Source organism: Danio rerio, chromosome 5 (genome assembly GCF_049306965.1).
Source record: "Danio rerio strain Tuebingen ecotype United States chromosome 5, GRCz12tu, whole genome shotgun sequence".
Lineage (NCBI taxonomy): Eukaryota > Metazoa > Chordata > Actinopteri > Cypriniformes > Danionidae > Danio > Danio rerio.
This window is the reverse complement of record NC_133180.1, coordinates 6,766,778-6,786,917: the sequence shown is the minus strand read 5'-3', so window position 1 is coordinate 6,786,917 and position 20,140 is coordinate 6,766,778. Positions and strand designations below refer to the sequence as shown.

Below are 20,140 nucleotides of genomic sequence, written 5' to 3'. Positions count from 1 at the left end.
AAACAATTAATTTTGAATCCCCTAGTACACCTTACTAGTACAAAGTTGGACCAACTTTTGCCTTCATAACTGCCTTAAGCCTTTGTAGCTGTTTGATCACCAGCGATCTAACCACCATAGATTGCTGGAAAACATTCACATTCACACAAACTACAATCCTACCTCATAACGAACTACAGATTCAGTCATGCAACACACACACCTGCTCCAAGTCTCCACTGATTAGACACTCACGGCTGAAGCTGCTCATGGACTGATTCATGGGCTGTTTAAGACAGCACACACACATGCATTGTTGCTACACATACATTGTTGATGAGTCTTGTATCCTGTATGCAAACCCTACACCACTCCCAATAGCATTCTAGTTTCCTGCAATTTTACGTTTTCTAAATACTTCATTCTGTGTGATTTATTAGCTTTTTTTATGGGAGCAAAACAATAATAATGAATAATATAATTATTTCCGTACGTTTATATAGCGCTTTTCTGGACACAATGTTTGAGGGGAATCTCTTCATCCACCACCAGTGTCCAGCTTCCACCCGGATGATGCGACGGCAGCTATATTGCGCCAGACCGCACACCAGCTGATTGTATAGGGACGGCTAGGAGGCCGTGATAGACAGTAGGCAGATTTGGCCAGGACGCCAGGGTTAAACCCCTACTCTTTTTTTGAAGGACATCCTGGGATTTTTTACATCCACAGAGAGTCAGGTCCTGCGGGACCTCGGTTTAACGGTGCTCACTGAGCAGTCCCCATCACTATACTGGGGCATTACGACCCACACAGACCTCAGGTTGAGCGCCCCCCTGCTGGTCTCACTAACATCACTTCTGGCAACAACCAAGCTTTTCCATGTGGTCTCCCATCCATGTACTGACCAGGCACAGCCCGACTTAGCTTCAGTGGGCAACCATGTGAGAGTTGCAGAGAGCTAGCTGCTGGCACAAAACAGTGGATTGCGAAATGGGAAGAACAGATGAAGGTTTTATCTGTCAGTTGCTCAGACGTTTCATTAAATATACACATCAGCCATGCATTTCTAATGATTCTTTTTTGTTGTTGAGGTTTTTGGAGGTGCAGTTGCTTCACATCTGCTTACTTAACACACCATTAAAAACCCATAGACTTTGAGATCATTCTTAAATATATATTTTTTCACTTCTAATTATTTTTGTCGTGTCCCCATGAGGTCAAAAGTGTCTGCTATTGCGAATTTCTTAATAATATTATAATATTATTATTACTATACTATCATAATAAAGTGAAGGAACACACAAACAGACAAACTGGTTCTGCTATCTTATTGGGGACTTCCCATTTTTATACTATAAGTAGACTATATATTCTGAACACAATCTGCATTCTTACATATTATAAAATGATAATAATAATAACAATACTACTAATAATAATAAGGATGATGATGATGATGATGATAATAATACTAATAATAGTAATAATAATAACGAAGAATAGTAATGATAACAATAATGATAATTAGTAAATAAATAAGTAATAATTAATAATGATAATATTACAAAAATAATTATTATTATTACAATATTATTATTATTATTATTATTATTATTATTATATAAAAATACAAATAACAATAATACTAAATAATATTAATAACAGCAATAATAATACAACAATAATAATAGTATAGAAATATTAATAATCATTATCATTATGATAAATAATAATACTAATAATGAAATAAATAATAATAATAATAATAATAATAATGAAGAAATAATATTAATAATAATAATAATAAATAATAAAATTATTAATAATAATAAAATCAATAATAATAATAATAATAATGAAATAAAGAATAATAATAATAACAATAATGATAATAATAATAAACTTGATAATAATAATAATAATAATAATAATGATGATGATGATGAAATTAATAATAATAATAATAATAATAATAATAATAATAATAATAAATAATAATAATAAAAACAGCAACAATTTTTACAGTATGTCTGATAATATTTTTTTCTCTGGAGAAAGTCTGTATATAATAGGAGTGCTAATAATTCAGCAGGGGCTAATAATTCTGGCTTCAACTGTATATATAATATTGTATCAAATTATTAAGAAGATTTTAGTAATTCTGGTCACAAGATGTGCAAAATTAATTAAAGAGTTATTGTTCCAACACTTAACAAATGTGCAGGTTTTAACACATCAGAATATTCAGGGGGACGTGAAAGTTTTGTTAAAATTATTTAAAAAATGCTGGCAATTGCTGGGTGAGAAAATGGTAATAATCCTGCATCTGCATTGAACAATAACTGCTTGGCTTTTATAGCACCTGAACATTAAAACCAATGCAATGTGTTTGGAATGCATTTCAAGTTTTACAGAAAAGTAGATAACGTCTATTGTCACGTATTTCTAATCAGCATATAAATGGCTTAACAGTGTCACACTTCAGACTTTCAACTTTAATAAGTATCTTAATAGCATACAAAACCTACACACATCAGTTTCAAGTGTTTATCACCTCTGCTCCAAATTAGCTTTTTTTTTTTTTTTTTTTTACTTTAATTGCAAAATTTACTTAATCATCAATAAGGACTGTTTGTTCTCGACAGGTTAGCCACAGTTCATCCGAAGGCGGATTAATAATGATGAGAATTACTCTGGGGGCTTCTACTTGTTATTGTTCACTTTTAACAATTTCCTTTGACTAAACACCACAGAGAGATTTTTTTTTGTCAGACTGATTGAAGTTAAACCCTCTCATGCTCCTCAGTCATTTCTCCTTGACCCTCAGAGTTAATAATAATGTATAAATTATAAATTAACCGCTTATACTCACACAAATGCTGTCAAGCAAGCTAATTTTTAAAATAAATAAATAAATGAATAAATAAATAAAAAAATAAAAAAATAAAATTCCCCGTAGAATTCCCAACCCTCTCTCTTTTTTCATTTTTTCAAATAATAAACATTGTAAAAAAAATCGAATAAAAAATAAATTCATAATTAATAAAACAATTTAAAAGAGCTAAAATATTATATATATATATATATATATATATATATATATATATATATATATATATATATATATATATATATATATATATATATATATATTATTATATATAAGTGGTGACTATTGAAACAACCTCCAGATCTGACTTTAATTGATTGCATTTAATTTTCTATTGTCTATATTTACTTATTTTTTTCTGTAATATTTTCTATTATTTGTTAAATGAATATGATGCTTTTGTTGGCGTTCCTGTGGTTATGCCAACCAAATCAATACTATCAACCAATAGTTTTTCAAAAGCACTGATAGACCCCACCCTCTTCTTTCACTAATAACAACCAATAGTGTTTTCACAAGCACTGATCGACCCACCCTTTTCCGCCTTCTTCTAACCCAACTGATAGTGTTTTCAAAAGCACTGATTGACCCACCTTCCTCCTTCACTAAAAACAACCGATAGTGTTTTCACAGGCACTGATTGACCTGCCCACCGCCTTCCTCTAACCCAACTGATAATGTTTTTAAAAGCACCGACTGACCCGCCGACCCTCTTCCCTAAACCCAACTATTTATGTTTTCAAAAGCACTGATTGACCCATCCTCCTTCTTCTATAAACCCAACCACTAGTGTTTTCAAAAGCACTGATTGACCCATCCTCCTTCCTTAAACCCAACAGATAGTGTATTCAAAAGCACTGATTGACCCATCCTCATTCTTCCCTAAACTCAACCGATAGTGTATTCAAAAGCATTGATTGACCCGCCCACCGCCTTCCCCCAACCCAACCGATAGGGTTTTCAAAAGAATAGATTGACCCGCCCACCCTCTTCCCTAAACCCAACCGATAGTGTTTTCAAAAGCACAGATTGACCCGCCCACCCACTTTCTTAAACCCAACCCTTAGTGTTTTCAAAAGCACAGATTGACCCGCCCACCCACTTTCTTAAACCCAACCCTTAGTGTTTTCAAAAGCACTGATTGACCCATACTTCTCCTTCCCTAAACCCAACCGATAGTGTTTTCAAAAGCACAGATTGACCCGCCCACCCACTTTCTTAAACCCAACCCTTAGTGTTTTCAAAAGCACTGATTGACCCATACTTCTCCTTCCCTAAACCCAGCCGATAGTGTTTTCAAAAGCACCAATTTATCCGCCCACCCACTTCCCTAAACCCAACCATTAGTGTTTTCAAAAGCATTAATTGACCCATCCTCCTTCTTCCCTAAACCCAGGAACGGCATTATACCACCACATTGTGTTCATTTTAAAGACAAAATGCAGCCATAGGTACCTCTGGCTGCATAATATGTGATCTCTAGATATGTATGTAGGGGTACATTTTCAGAATGAGCCTATGTTGCTTTTGTTTTTTATTAATGACAATGATTACAGCTTTCCAATATTCTTCAGAATATCTCATTTCGAGTTTAACAGAAATTCATAAATGTTTACATCCACTTGAGTGCGAGTAAATAAAGAGGGAAATGTTCAGTTTTGGATGAACTATCCCTTTAACTGCAAGAAATGTGATGCTCTTCTTCAATCATGCATTGCAGCTAATATGACATCGTTATTTCGATATCAAACAATACCTTCCTCATCCAAAATAGATTTAATCAGCACCCGACACCCATCTGCCGCTGATATGGAAATGCGATGGGAGAGATAATGTGTGTGTAGGTGTTTGTGTGTGCAGCTCTAATGAGATGTGTGTGTGTGTATGTGTGCGTGAAGGTGAAGGCCAGCGAGGCTTGAATTTCACTGAACTGATGTGGTTTCTGTGTGTGTTTCCACCTCACAGCTTAAGGTGACGACTAACACACACACACACACACACACACACGGGTGGCATATTAAAGAGCTTTGCTGAGCAGCACAGATCTGTACCAGCCAAATCTGCTCAGGCGTCGCTTTATTGTCCGGTTACTCTGACCTCTGGTGCACAAGGACAAACAAACTCATGGGGAAACGTAAAGACAGAACATATAGTCCTGTGAACACACAGATTTTGAGATGTGTGTAAGTTTGTGTGTGTTTTATGTTTCTGTCAGACGCCTCACTGTGGGTTTTATGTATACATTTTATACATTTCTGTGATTTCTAGCAACTAAATCAATGACCTTGGCATCGCTGGCATGCTTTGACTGATGAGTTTGTTCTCCTTGTCGTTCAAACAGATGCAAAAATGGCAAGGTCATGAGGTCGATTATCAGTACATGCAAGATTTCATTAGATTTACACACTGTAAATAACATCTGTTAATTAACAGTTTCTGTATTTTGTGTCTGTTTATTTCTGGTTGTAAATGGCATTATGGGATGTTGATCTCTGCTCTGTCGACTTTTAATGTTGAAAATTAAACTCTAGAGTTTAACTAAGTGACTTTTATTAGTTTGACATTTTAGTAGTTTGAAATCCCATAATGTATAAGAATAATATATAGAGAAATATGTCTGTGAAATGACAGAAAATGTACTGGCAGCTTATTACAGGGTTTTCGTAGTGTAATATTCAACACCACCCCAGAAAAAATAAGACTGTAAACTATAAAAAATGTTATTAAAAGTTACTTTTTCCACAGTTTTAGGTTAAAAGTTGTCAGAAGACTAATCAAGATATTATAATATGATTCAAAAGGATAAATAAATGGGGAAAAAAAACTTAAAATAAAAACATTACAGTGAAAAAAAAAGTAAAATTTACAGTGAAAAACAGGCAGATGTGGTCGCCAGAACTTAATATATGGTGGAAAATACATTAATACCATAAAAATAGGGTAGAAAAATATAAATTATTAGTAATACTATATATATATATATATATATATATATATATATATATATATATATATATATATATATACATAAATATATACAGTTGAAGTCAGCATTATTAGCCCCCCTGTTTATTTTTTCCCCAATCTCTGTTTAACAGAGAGAAGATTTTTTTCAACACATTTCTAATCATAATAGTTTTAATAACTCATCTCTAATAACTGATTTCTTTTCTCTTTGCCATGATCACAGTAAATAATATTTGATTATATATTTTTCGAGACACTTCTATACAGCTTAAAATGACATTTAAAGACTTAACTAGGTTAATTAGGTTTACTAAGCAGGTAATTAGGCAAGTTATTGTATAATGTATAAGTTGTATAAGTTATTGTATAACGATGATTATTTTTGTAGACTATTGAAAAATAATTATCTTAAAGTGGCTAATACTTTTGTTATTAAAATGTTGTTAAAAAATAATAACTGCTTTTATTCTAGCCAAAATAAAAAAAAGACTTTCTACAGAAGAAAAAAACATTATCAGACATGCTGTGAAAATTTCTTTGTTCTGTTAAAAATCATGTGTAAAACATTTTAAAAAGAAGGGGCAAATAATTCTGACTTCAACTGTATATATACATACAGGACTTGACATTAAAGGGCACCTATGGTGAAAAATCTACTTTTTAAGCTGTTTGGACAGACATGTGTGTAAGTATAGTTTATATATTGTCATATTGGGGTGATATAAACACACCCAGTCCTTTTTTTTTCAAATTTAACAACATAAAAAGGGTGGACCAATTGGAGCGGTTTTCAGATCGACCGCAACTTTACGTAGGAGTGCGGTCCCCCCACCCACCAATATTGATTGACAGCTGTGCACATTAACATGTCTCCGAAGTAATGCAAAGCAATCGGGAATAAAAATTCTGTTCAGTTTGCTAGGATCATCAATCATCATCAGATGTGATCAAGAGTGAGTTTAACATAAAAACGTGTGCACGTGTGTAATGAAGTACAGCGATTCACTTCAGATTCACTTCATCAGCACAGCCGCGTGTCTCTCTCACTGTCTGTGTGTGTGTGTGTGTGTGTGTGTGTGTGTGTGTGTGTGTGTGTGTGTGTGTGTGTGTGTGTGTGTGTGTCTGCGCTATGTTTGTGTGTGTCTGTGTCTGCCTGTCTATATATACAGTTGAAGTCAGAATTATTTGCCCCTTCTTTTTAAAATGTTTTACACATGATTTTTAACAGAACAAAGAAATTTTCACAGCATGTCTGATAATGTTTTTTTCTTCTGTAGAAAGTCTTTTTTTTTATTTTGGCTAGAATAAAAGCAGTTATTATTTTTTAACAACATTTTAATAACAAAAGTATTAGCCACTTTAAGATAATTATTTTTCAATAGTCTACAAAAATAATCATCGTTATACAATAACTTATACAACTTATACATTATACAATAACTTGCCTAATTACCTGCTTAGTAAACCTAATGTCTGCCTGTCTACGCTATGTATGTGTGTGTGTGTGTCTGTGCTATGTGTGTGTGTGTGTCCGTGTTATGTGTGTGTTAAAGGCCCAGTGAAAAAAAACAGAAACAACCTTTTCCCAGCTTTAATTCAGACACTTCAAACAGCTATAATAAATACTCTGATGGGTGTTTTGAGCTGAAACTTTACAGACACATTCTGGGGACACAAAAGACTTATAATAAATATGAAAAAAGGGGGTAACCTATGTGCCATTTAACACCGGCTAACCCGCCAAATGCAGGTAGATTTCAGAGATGGCGGGTAAGAGCAATGGCGGGTGACTCCTATATCCACCTTGGCTGGTTGAAAATTATTTCCTGGATCATAATTCTCCAAAGCAGTGTTCGACCATAAGGATGGCCCAATAGGCAATAAGCCTGATTTAACTCGAGAAACGACTGTGAGTGTGTTCAGCAGCCGAGCAGATCTGAGTGCTCCAAATTAGCCGAGGTATAAAACACAGTCATAAAACCACAGCTTTCTTCCTCAGCGCTCAATTTAGCAACATACTCAGTTTTTACAGGAGGTCACGGTGAGGGCAGTGAGAAGCCATGCTTCCGTCTGTCACTCTCTCCACTTCCTCCTAATCACTCCATGCAAAGTTAGACTTCCAAAACAAAACATCTACAAAATGTGTCTGATTGGACGAAAGGAGTCAAACGCACGCGTCTGAATTGTGCTACTTCATGTTTGTTGAGAAAGTCCAAACCCAAATTAACTGATATAAAGGAGATTGTAAAATGTTACAGTGAAATTAAGACCACTTTACCAATCACACAGAGACATTTAAAATGACACCAAACATGAATATAGAGCCGCAAGATACACAATATTAAAAAACTTAGACATTCTGTATGGAGCTGCTCTGGTGGAGAAGGTAAAGTCCAGGACAACAAGGGGGGCTCAGGATGCATGATCGAGGCAACCTGAACAACTGGTTTTCTAGCTGATCTTCTTCTCAGATTAGAAAGTTTATTGTTTATTGTATAGTGCCTGAACTTGTCTCGTGTGGAGTTCCATAACAGTTCTCAGGGTTTAAAATTATGGAGAGATATAGCCACCCTCCTTACATATATATATATATATATATATATATATATATATATATATATATATATATGAGCAATATCACACGAGTAGCAGTGTGATATGGCTGTATATCGGCACTGGTGGGAGGCGTGCGTTGGCACGAGGCCGCAGGCCGAGTTCCTTAGTTCCCCCACCAGTGCCGATATACAGCCATATCGCACTGTTACGAGTGTGATATTGCGTTTATACAACAGTTTGACGACATAATTGTGTATATAAAAACAAAATAAAACATGAAGAGTCTCAAAAACCCTTTTGTATGAGGAACTACTTTCTTCCGGATTCAAATCATAAGCTGACAGTTAAACAGCTGAGCAAGCATCTTTTAAACTTCAGATCTGTAGTGTCTGCTTTTTGCTGGCTGTATGTGGGCGGAGTAATACACAAAGGGTAAAGAGGCTGCAGGAGTTCTGATATTGCAGAATATCGCACGGCTATCATAGTGAGGAGTCATCCCTAGTAGCAAAGAATTCTGGCCCAGATTTGGCATAAAGCTGGCACAGCAGGCATTCATTCGGCACTGGCATACAGCATGTGGGCCAAACATGGCCCGGGTTTGGCAGAGGTGGCACCGTTTTTAGGCCGCACACAAGATTTGGGCCAGATAAAAAACGTAGTATTTGGCCCAGATTAAAAAATTTGATGAGTGGGCCATGTGAGTTTGGCCAGTCTTGACCCACATTTAAAATACACTAAAATCATTTTTGAGTAAAGAAAAAAAATTCTACCAATCAGGTCACTTTGAGAAAAAGCGTGCCCATAGTGTGCCTAAAGCGCATCACTCCATGGGTTTATCCATTTCATTGCAATCGTGACACACCAACCTATCTGGCCCAGTTCAGGCCCAGTTATGAGTTATTGAGACTTGGCCCAGATATGGTCTGTTTGGCCCTTGTCTGGAAGCCAGATTTGGTCCAGTCATGTACCGTAATTCACTGCGGCATGTGGGCCAAGCAAAACCTGATTGTGTGGGCCAGAGCTGGGCCAGAGAAATTTTGCTATGTGGGATCATAAGGGTTAAAAGCAAGGAGCGTTTATTTTAGATTTAATGCTGCGTTATGAAATCTCTAGCAAAGTTTGGCATTTTTTTTTTTTTTTTGCCATTAGGGAAAACTAATTTAATTCAAAGGGAAAGCAGGTTTATTTTTCTCTCTCATTAGTACAGAGTCAATGGAGTTGTAAAAGAGTTGTGTCGTCTTGCGTAATGGAGTCTAGATTTGTTGCATGCTCGCTTCCTGCTAATACACACTGTCTACTTTGAGCAACGGAGCAAAACTAGATCGCTGCTGTAATAAACAATGATGTTGTGATGTAATGCACTTGCAGTATGTTGACTCTAATGAGAATGATCTCAGTTTGTCGTGTTGAGATGTTGTTGTCGCCACAATGCATGAAATCAGCTTTAAAATCTAGTTTGAGTGATGCGATGTGACAAAACTACATCGCTTCTTTTTCAAAACAATGAAGCTGTAATGTTGCACTTTTAAAATGTACTGTTCGTGGTTTTTTATTTTGTTTTTAATGTTGTTCATGATGATGGCTGGAAAGTTTGTCATAACAAATGCATTTTTTAGTAGTCAGTTTTGAGCACAAGACTTTAGAGTGCACAAACGACAGCAGATACTACCATAATAAGCTATTGAGGCTAAATGTGTGACTATCACAGGTATTGTTCCCAGAACGTTCAGTAACATTCCTTAAAAGTAAATAAATGTAATGTAATAATCTAATTAAATAAATAATATAAATGAATGAATAAAAAAATAAATGCATAAACTATAAAAAGTTATTGTAAATAAAAAAACAGACAATAAATAAATGAATGTATTAATAAATAAATAAAATTTATACAAAAATTAATATAAACTATACAAGTAAACAAACAAAATAAATAAATAAATAAGTAAATAAATTAATAAATAATTAAATGTGTAAATAATAAAAAATTATAAACTAACTAAAATAAAAATAACTAAATAAATGATAAATAACTAACAATAAATAAATTTATTAATAACTAATTAAAAATATTACAAAAATAAATATAAACTATACAAGCAAACAAAAATAAATAAATAAGTAAATAAATACATAATAAATAAATAAATACATAGCAAAAATACAAATAAATAAATAAAAAATGATAAATAACAAAAATAAAAATAATTTAATAACAAAATGATAAATAACTAATAATAAATAAATATATAAATAGATAAAATAGTATAAATTCTAATATAATTATAATTATAAATTATTATACTTATAAATGAGAAAATAAATACATTTATAAATAAATACTTAAATTCATAAATAAATGTATTTAAATATAAATGTTTACATGCAACATTAAAATGACATTTCTGCAACATTCGTGTAGAATTAATTGAACAGTTTTCTTGAAACATCCTTAGAACATTAGGTTGTTTTTGACGAATGTTCTCATTATTTTAATAGAAAAACATCCTTATAACATTAGTATAATGTTGTCAGGGTGACGCAGTGGGTAGCACGATCGCCTCACAACAAGAAGGTTGCTGGTTCAAGCCCCGGCTGGTTCAGTTAGCATTTCTATGTGGAGTTTGCATATTCTCCCCATGTTGGTGTGGCTTTCCTCAAGGTGCTCCGGTTTACCCCACAGTCCAAACACATGCGCTATAGGAGAATTGAAAAAACTAAATTGTCTAAATATAGCAACAAATCGCACCATACACGTCTTGCACCTTAATGCGCCGGGTGTATAAAAGGGTCCTGAAGCTTATTTTATTTGAAGACACTCACATATCATCAGAGCTGCAAATTAAACAATACATGGTGCTGTGTCTGCCCCAGGACAATGAAAAGAAGCTCAGAGTTACCGCCTACCTCACAGGTGTCAAACTCAGTTCCAAAAGGGCCGCAGCTCTGCACAGTTTAGTTCCTACCCTAATTAAACACACCTGATCAAACTAATTGAGTCCTTCAGGCTTGTTTGAAACCTACAGGTAAGTGTGTTGGAGCAAGGATGGAACTAAACTGTGCAGGGCTTCGGCCCTCCAGGAATTGAGTTTGACACCCCTGGCCTACCTAAATCGTAGCATTCTTCATCGCAGTTCAGGGCAAGGCATCTGTTGTTTTAAAGAGGACCTGTTATACCCCTTTCTACAAGATGCAAAATAAGTCTCTGATGTTCCTAGAGAGAGTGTGTGTGAAGTTTCATCTCAAAACACCACACAAATAATATTTTATAGCTCTCTGAAACTGACCCTTTTAGACTTTGATACTAATTGTGCCTTTTTGGTGACTGCCACTTTAAATTCTGCAAAAAAAATTTTAAATTATAATTTATAATTATAATTAATTTAGAATTTATACTATTTTATCTGTTTATATATTTATTTATTATTAGTTATTTATAATTTTTTGTTTAATTATTTTTATTTTTGTCATTTATAATTTTTTATTTAATTATTTGTATTTTTGTTATTTATTTATTTATTTACTTATTTATTTATTTTTGTTTGCTTGCATAGTTTATATTTATTTTGTATTATTTTTATTTATTTATTAATTAGGGGTGTCCCGATTTCGATTTTTAATCGAAATCGATCGAAATTTATGCTCAATTTCGATTATCGAATCAAAAAATAGAATCGTCGATGCTGCCACGCCCCCATGTCACATCAGCTTGGCTTGCCAAGCGGGAAAAAACAGGCTTGTTGAAGTCTGAAGTGCTTGTTAAACTGCAGAAGCAGGAGACCCGTCAACAGAACTTAAACCCTCTCCTCTTTCAATGAAGTCGCCGGTGTGTAAGCATTTTGGATTTCCAGTGAGTTATGTTGACAACGTTCGTGTTGTCGACAAAAAAACACAGTTTTGCAAGCTCTGCTATGTACGTATTACGTACGGTTCGTCCGATAGACAACACCGGCTTTGCGATCCTCCGCCAGCCCCTGTTGCAAATCTGCTCGTGAAAAGTACACACTCAGGCCCTGTTTACACTGTATTTTTAAATGGCATTTTAGAACGACAACGATTTAACATCCACAGTGACGTGTAGCATTTCTGAGCAGCCCTCTTTCCTTACTACCTCTGAAACATCACGTGACCACACAGACACAGACACACACACAGCCATATGAGCTCGAGACAGCAGGTCCAGGCAGTCAGAGGACTGCTTCAATCCTTCACTCACTTGTACTTAGTCATTTTAGCGAACACCTCAGATACTGTTAGCTGGTTCCTGTTGGTTGTGCGTCTTGTCTTATAACGACACAGATTACTGCCTATTCACGAGTCCCGCAGAAAAAGTGATTGACAGGTGGTAATTATGTGTGTAACTTGCCTTTATTCATTTACTGCATGATTTGTTTATCAATAAAACAAAGACCATGCAGGTCAGGTAGTTTAAACGGTAGGCTACAAATAATGAATTGGTCATTAATTAATTATTTATAATCGAAAATCAAATCGAATCGTGCCTTTAGAATCGAAAATGTAATCGAATCGAGGATTTGGAGGATCGTGACACCCTTATTATTAATACATTTATTTATTGTTAGTTATTTATCATTTTTATTTTAGTTAGTTTATATTTTTTTTCTTTTCAGAAGAGGGTGGAGCTACAAATACCTGTGTGTCAGCATAGTGGCAGATTTAAAACAGGACTAATGCTCTATGGTAACTCGGTCCCGAAGAGCCAGTGTCCTGCATAGTTTAGTTACAGCTTCTTTCAACACACCTCCATGGATGTTTCTAGTATACCTAGAAAGAGCTTGATTAGCAAGTTCAGGTGTGTTTAATTGGGGTTGGAACTAAAGTATGCAGCACACAGGCCCTCCAGAACCGAGTTTGGACACCCCTACCCTATGCTAATGAGGGAGAGATGATCACAAGTGGGCGGGGCTTTTTCTCTCTGATGACACATACAAAGAGAGAATGTCAATCAAAGTGTTTCTGCAGACTTTTTTTATTAAGTGTAAATAAAAAAATTGAATTAATTAATTTTAAGCATTAGTGGCTCAGTAAATTCACACACTGTTGCCAGACAGCTGTGTTTAAACCCCTTATAAAAGTGATTTTTACATAATAGGTCCCCTTTAAAGCACCATATCATAATAAAACCTTCTCAAGTCTCTTTGTGTGATAACAGAAGCAGTTTCTTTGCATGCTTCTTTCCTGCAAATTAAGGAAAAGCAAACTGAAATTGCATGGACAACAAAATGCCATTCCGTTGAATTTACTCTTATAATAAGCAGCAACATTGCATCATTGCATTAGACTGCAATGCTACATTGAACCCAAACAGACTTCCAGTATTTCATCAGTGTGATGTCACATGCTTGCTCGGTTGACAGCTAATTGGATTGAAATGCTGCTGTGCGTATTTGCATGCACACAATGCAGCATGGCAAATCTTGATTTTTCCGATTGTATTCCACAGAATCGTGATGCACACATTCGCAGCGTACTGTAGCTTTGTCGATTATGATGGTGGAAATCTCATTTTGTCACAGATGCTTTTATGTTGCAGTTCAAAGCAAGTGCAATGCTAAAACACCAGGATCCTTTCCGTAATAAACAATAAAATCACTTTGTGACGGATCAAATGTGTAGGATCACAATGGCTCTGTTGTATGACTGCTTTAGGCAAACTCCAACTTGCATGACCAATCAAATGCATGTGCTTTTGCCTATATTTTTGTGAAACCACCTAAACATTTTTCCCCAGTTTCTTTTTAAAGGAATGAAGATTTTTTCAAAACATTTCTAAACATAATAGTTTTAATAACTCATTTCTAATAACTGATTTATTTTATCTTTGTCATGATGACAGTAAATAATATTTTACTAGATATTTTTTAAGATACTAGTATTCAGCTTGAAAGAGACATTTAAAGGCTTAACTAGATTAATTAGGCATGTTAGGGTAATTAGGAAAGTCATTGTATGATGATGGCTTGTTCTGTAGACTATCTGAAAAATACTGCTTAACCCTTAAAGACCTAGAGGTATTTTGTGGGCACCTAATAGGCCTATATTATTATTTTTTTAAAAGCAGTTTTTATTTTTATTTTAGCAGTCAGCCTCAAGTGTCATATATCATTTTAAACAGGAGAACCTGAAGTTTCAATCTGTATCATTTAAAGGTCCAGTCTAAAAAATTGTTTGGTCCAAAAACATATGAACAGACAGAAAATATTCCAGAATTTTCCAGAAACGATTTTAAAAAAAGTGGCATTTTCTAGTTGTTACAAACAAAACCTTATGAAGTTTGTTTTTCTTTCTTTAGAAATACATGCTATGATTTTTTATACTTCCAAAATAAATTTTGTCTACATCCACCATTCCCTGAGCAAGTTATAGCAATTAATTTCAATGTTATTCCAAGGCGTTTTTCAATGGGGGAAAAAATGCATTTATTTACTGACAATGTATTTGCCCAAAAGTTTTGGGAATGAACTAAACAGAAAAAAAATGTTACAAAATAACAGAACAGTGAAGCAATTTTGACTTTTTCCAAATAATATATTTTCAGTTACTATAAACAACACCACTTACAATGAACAAATAAAAAAATAAGAAAATAATAAATAATGCGTCAAAGTCCAAATAAACATGGTGCAAATCCTCAGTAAAAAATAGGTATAAATATTTACTATACTATAAATAGTTACATAACTAAACTAGATTCAATATGGACCATCCTTAGGTTTTATGTGCCAGCATGGACATGATTGTTTATGGATATGGCTGTCTGCAATGACAAGACAAACAGCTGCACCTTCATTTGCGTCTTTTGAAAACAGCAAGAGCAGCACTTCGTCTTTGCTGTGTCACTGTTTTGTCATGTTTCTGTGCTGCTGTACATGCAAAAGTACTTAGTATGAGAATTATTTCATGCAAAACTTTTTTTTTTGCGTTTTATTTAGCCGCGCGTAAATGTATGCCTATCTCTCATTCCGTGTTGTTCAAAAAGCTCATTGTTGGTCCAGAAAGCGAAACCTATGCTTATTGGTTGAGAGATTGTCAGTTTGAACCAATCTGGGCATGGAGGAGGGACAATGCATCAATGTATCATGTCTGGTTTGTCCGGAGACACAGTGACGAGCGTTTCTTTGTCAAATCAGCGTTGTCAAATTTTGATGACGTAACCGCACTGATTCCGGAGCCTCTGAAAGTCCGAATGTTATGTGATACAGCACTGGAAAGCTGAGATTCTCTTCTTTATGCCAATCTTTGAATTGTATGAATCGGATCAGCGGATCAAAAGTTATTAAACATTTAAGAGCAATACTTATTTTTAGCCGCGGGCGGCTGTCTCTGTCTTTAAGGGTTAAGGGGACTAATATTATTGACCTTAAAATGGTCGTCTTTCGTCTTTCGGATGAGACGTTAAACTGAGGTCCTGACTCTCTGTGGTCGTTAAAAATCCCAGGATGTCCTTCGAAAAAGAGTTTGCCCATTGGCCTCGGTCCATCATGGCCTCCTATCCATCCCCATATCATAATTGGCTTCATCACTCTGGCTCCTCTCCACCAATCAGCTGGGCCCTCATGTATCAACGCTGCGTACGCACAAAAACTTTGCGTACGCCAGGTTTCACGCTCAGAATCGCTCATGTTTGGATTTACTAACAATTAACTGGACGTGGGAATTTGTTCACAATTTAATCGTACACAATTTATATCGCAGATGAACAAAATGTCAGATTTTTCCAACATTTATTCGAATATATACTTACTTTAGGCTTTCGTTTTTGATTGTTTGCCACCAGTCTCGACCGTTCTGCCTGTTTAACGAATTATGCTTTGGATTATATATGTATGAATGTCTGCTCCTGTTTTGACCCTTGCCTGTCTGACTACTATTATAACGACCGTGATTAGAGCTGCACGATTCTGGCTAAAATGAGAATCGCGATTTTTTTTGCCTAAAATAAAGATCACGATTTTCTCATGATTCTGTAGATGTAAAATAAAGGTTAATATGAGCGGGCTATTATTATTCTTATTCTCAAACATGTGGTAAACAGCAATAGGCTTTGTGCAGCTATACTGTGGGTTAAAATGCTAAATTTTGTATTGACATGGAATGGTGGACTTGAACAGACTTTAGATTTGTCCTGGTCATTAATGCAGATGATAATTCTGATGTTGAATTATTGTGTTTGAGATATATGCTTACAATCTGTCAGTTTCTGCTTAAAATCTGTCACTGACGTGATTTTCGTGAATATAGAAGACTGGGTGGGTATTTTTGCATTTTGGCGGGTTTTGGGCTGGAATCAGTTAGCTACATCTGGCAACACTGTGTGCGCTTTCGGTTTCATTTTCACTGCTTAGAGTGGTTCACTTCCCACGCGGCTCCCAAACAGTCACTCTTTGCCACAAACTGATTGTCATTTACAACTTTATTGCCTGTTATTCACAGCATATGCAGGTTCTGTTCACTAAAGTAGGCTTCAGAGGTGCGCGATCGCCCTCTCTGTGGTAACAGCTGACGGTCAGCTCATGTCACGAATGATTTTGCGGTTGTAAATGCATTACATGAAAACAGAAATGAAATTTTTGGGGTGAATTATATCTTATAAATACAGCATGTGACTCTTTCAACACCATTTGAAGGTGTCTATGTTGCTGAACAACGTATGTAAAACAATGTGAAGGCTTGTGCGGCCACCTTTGCTTTTCTCCTGAACTTGAAAATATGATTGGCAGGATCGTAGAAATGCTGGATTAAAATCGTCTAGGGGATCGAATCGAGATCGTGATCTTTTTACGATTAATTGTAACTGTAACTATATTAACTATAATGACTGTGACCTTGTTTTGTTGCTTACTTGCAATCACTCGCTACTACAGTCATTCATATCAAGTGGCATGTTTATCAAAACTGTGAAGCTGCACACTTTCCATGTGACATTTCAGTTTTAGGTTGTAAGGGAGCAGTGTAGATTTGGCCTACCCAGCTACATCATTGGTAAACTGAGAGCATGTGTGTGTGTGTGTGTGTGTCTGTGTGAGAGGATTATGGGCATATCACACTTTGATCCTGATTACACTGACTGATCAATACAGGTGTCAGCAGTACCAAATCCCAACCACCCTGATAGAGTCTCACACACACACACACACACACACACACACATAGACACACACAGATGCTGCAGCAAAGCTTCAATTAATCCCTCTACCGCAACCGTCTAACACCGAGCCCGAGGCCAAAAAACCATCTTTTGAGTGCGCATGTGTGTGTGAGTGCATATGATAGAGCGAGAGAGACACAGATAAAAAAGAAAGAGAGCGAGAGAGAAAGACCCGAAGACAGCATGAGTCATTTAGTGAGTCATTATAACCTCAGGATACTACTTTTATGCAGTCATACGTCGGGGAAAATAATCTCTCAATAATAATCAAGCCTGTCGTTATACTGCGGTAATCGTGCTCTTTTTTGCTGTATCGTTATTATCGCCGAGGTGTTTTTTTGGCTCTTGAGGGCTTAACCTCGGCTTAACTTGAGTTCTACCTATCCTGGTAATTGCCACTTACATAATACGCACACATTTTTTTTTTTTTTGCTTGCAGCTTCGGGTAGAAAGTGTCTGGTAGGAGTGTTAATGTGAGGTAAATCTTAAAAATATGATCCTGTGCTGCGCAAGGAAGATGTTTATTGTAGAGAACGTAATCATTTGAACTAAATACAGCTCCACACAGGCATACATTTTATGACTGTTAGTGGATAAAGGTGCTTTTAGGCTTCGTGTCCATTGTAGCATTTTTTCTCAATTTTAGCTCAGCGTTTTTGAGTTTTAGCTACAGTTAGGTCCGTAAATATTTGGACAGCAACATAATTGTAACATTTTGGGTTCGATACACTAACACAATGGATTTGAAATGAAACAAACAAGATGTGCTTTAACTGCAGACTGTCAGCTTTAATTTGAGGGTATTTACATCCAAATCAGGTGAACACTGTAGGAATTACAACAGTTTGCATATGTGCCTCCAACTTGTTAAGGGTCCATGAAAAAAAAAAAAACCCAAAAATTGACCTTGGGGCTGCTGGAGGCAGATTCTGGGTGAGGCTAGGCCCGCATCAGGTTTTCCACAAGAAATTAATTATATTATTAATAATTAATTTTTAATTTGTCTTATTTTGTGTAAAAATAAATAAATAAAAACACTTGAGAAGAATGGAATTTTTAGCACAAAATAAGAAAATATAAATTACATATAAAATATAAAAATACAAATTAAAATATAAAAAGAAAATAAAACAATCTGTAATAAATAATAATAATAATAATAATAATAATATTAATAATTAGATTTACTGTTATCCGCCATACTGTTGTTACAGAAAAAGAAGTAACACTGTGTTGTTGTCATTTGTTTTGTTTGTATTCAATTCAATTCAATTCAGCTTTATTTGCACAGCGCTTTTACAATGCAGATTGTGTCAAAGCAGCTTCACATAAATGGTCATTGTAATTGGAACAGGGTTGTTCAGTTTTTAGTGTTTAAGTTCAGTTCAGTTTAGCTCAGTTCAGTGTGGTTTAATAATCACTACTGAGGGTCTAAACACTGGAGAGCAAATCAGCGGAGAGGGAAAAAAAACTTTACAAATTGGCGAAAGTGAAGAAAAAACCTTGAGAGAAGCCAGACTCAGTTGCGCACCACCATTTTAATTTCTCCGCTGGCCAACGTCTTGTGCAGAGCTGCAGTCTTAGTGGTGGAGGCTGGAAGCTGGGCCTCAGCGAAGACTCGTCTGTCCCTGGAGCGTCACAGGAATCAGTCTAATGCTCTCCACTGCTCCATGACCACCGCAGCAGCTGCTCAGAATACGGCCTGGTCCAGGGTATGGAAACCTTAGGATCATCTCGTCTCTAGTCTTAAATCGAATCAGTGACTCTGCATAGTCTGAGGACTATGGGATAAGTATCCCAAGGTGGAAATGGAGAATAAAGAGAATAATTAGCGTAGCTGCTGGTTATGGTGTATATAAACTAGATGCAGAAACCTATGTGGAAGCCCACTAAGTGATGCACTAAGTGTACGCTTTACTAAACAGATAGGTCTTTAATCTAGTTTTGAACTGGGAGAGTGTGTCTGAGCCTCGGACGTTATCAGGAAGGCTATTCCAGAGTGTAGGAGCCATGAAAGAGAAGGCTTGACCTCTTTTACTCGACTTTGCTATTCTAGGTACTACCAGAAGCCCTGAGTTTAGAGATCTTAAAGAGTAGGTTGAATTGTAGCGAGACAGTAAATAGATAAACAGGAGCTAGATTATTTAAAGCTTTATAGGTAAGAAGCAATATTTTAAATTCAATACGAAATTTAACTGGCAGCCAGTGTAAGGAGGATAAAATTGGGGTGATATGATCATATTTTCTAGACCTGGTAAAAACTCTGGCAGCTGCATTTTGTACTAATTGAAGTTTGTTAATAGATTCTGGGCAGCCAGCAAACAGTGTGTTACAGTAATCCATACTAGAAGTCATAAAAGCATGGGCTAGCTTTTCTGCATCAGAGATGGATAGCATGTTTCGTAACTTAGCGATATTTCTCAGATGAAAGAAGGCAGTTTTTGTGACATGGGATATGATTTTCAAAAGTTAAATTGCTGTCTAATATGACACCCAGATCTTTTATAGTAGAGCTAACGCTAACTTTGTAGCCCTTTAATTGTAGATTGAGTTGCGAGATCTGCTGTGCACAGGATTT

The 20,140-nt window shown here is 35.5% G+C and overlaps 1 protein-coding gene across 15 annotated transcripts in view; it reads left to right on the top strand.

Annotated features, from left to right (window-relative positions):
* LOC101883723 (uncharacterized) overlaps positions 1-20,140 on the top strand; it is a 303,912-nt gene that overhangs the window by 223,555 nt on the left and 60,217 nt on the right. The gene's annotated exons all lie outside the window — the stretch shown is intronic.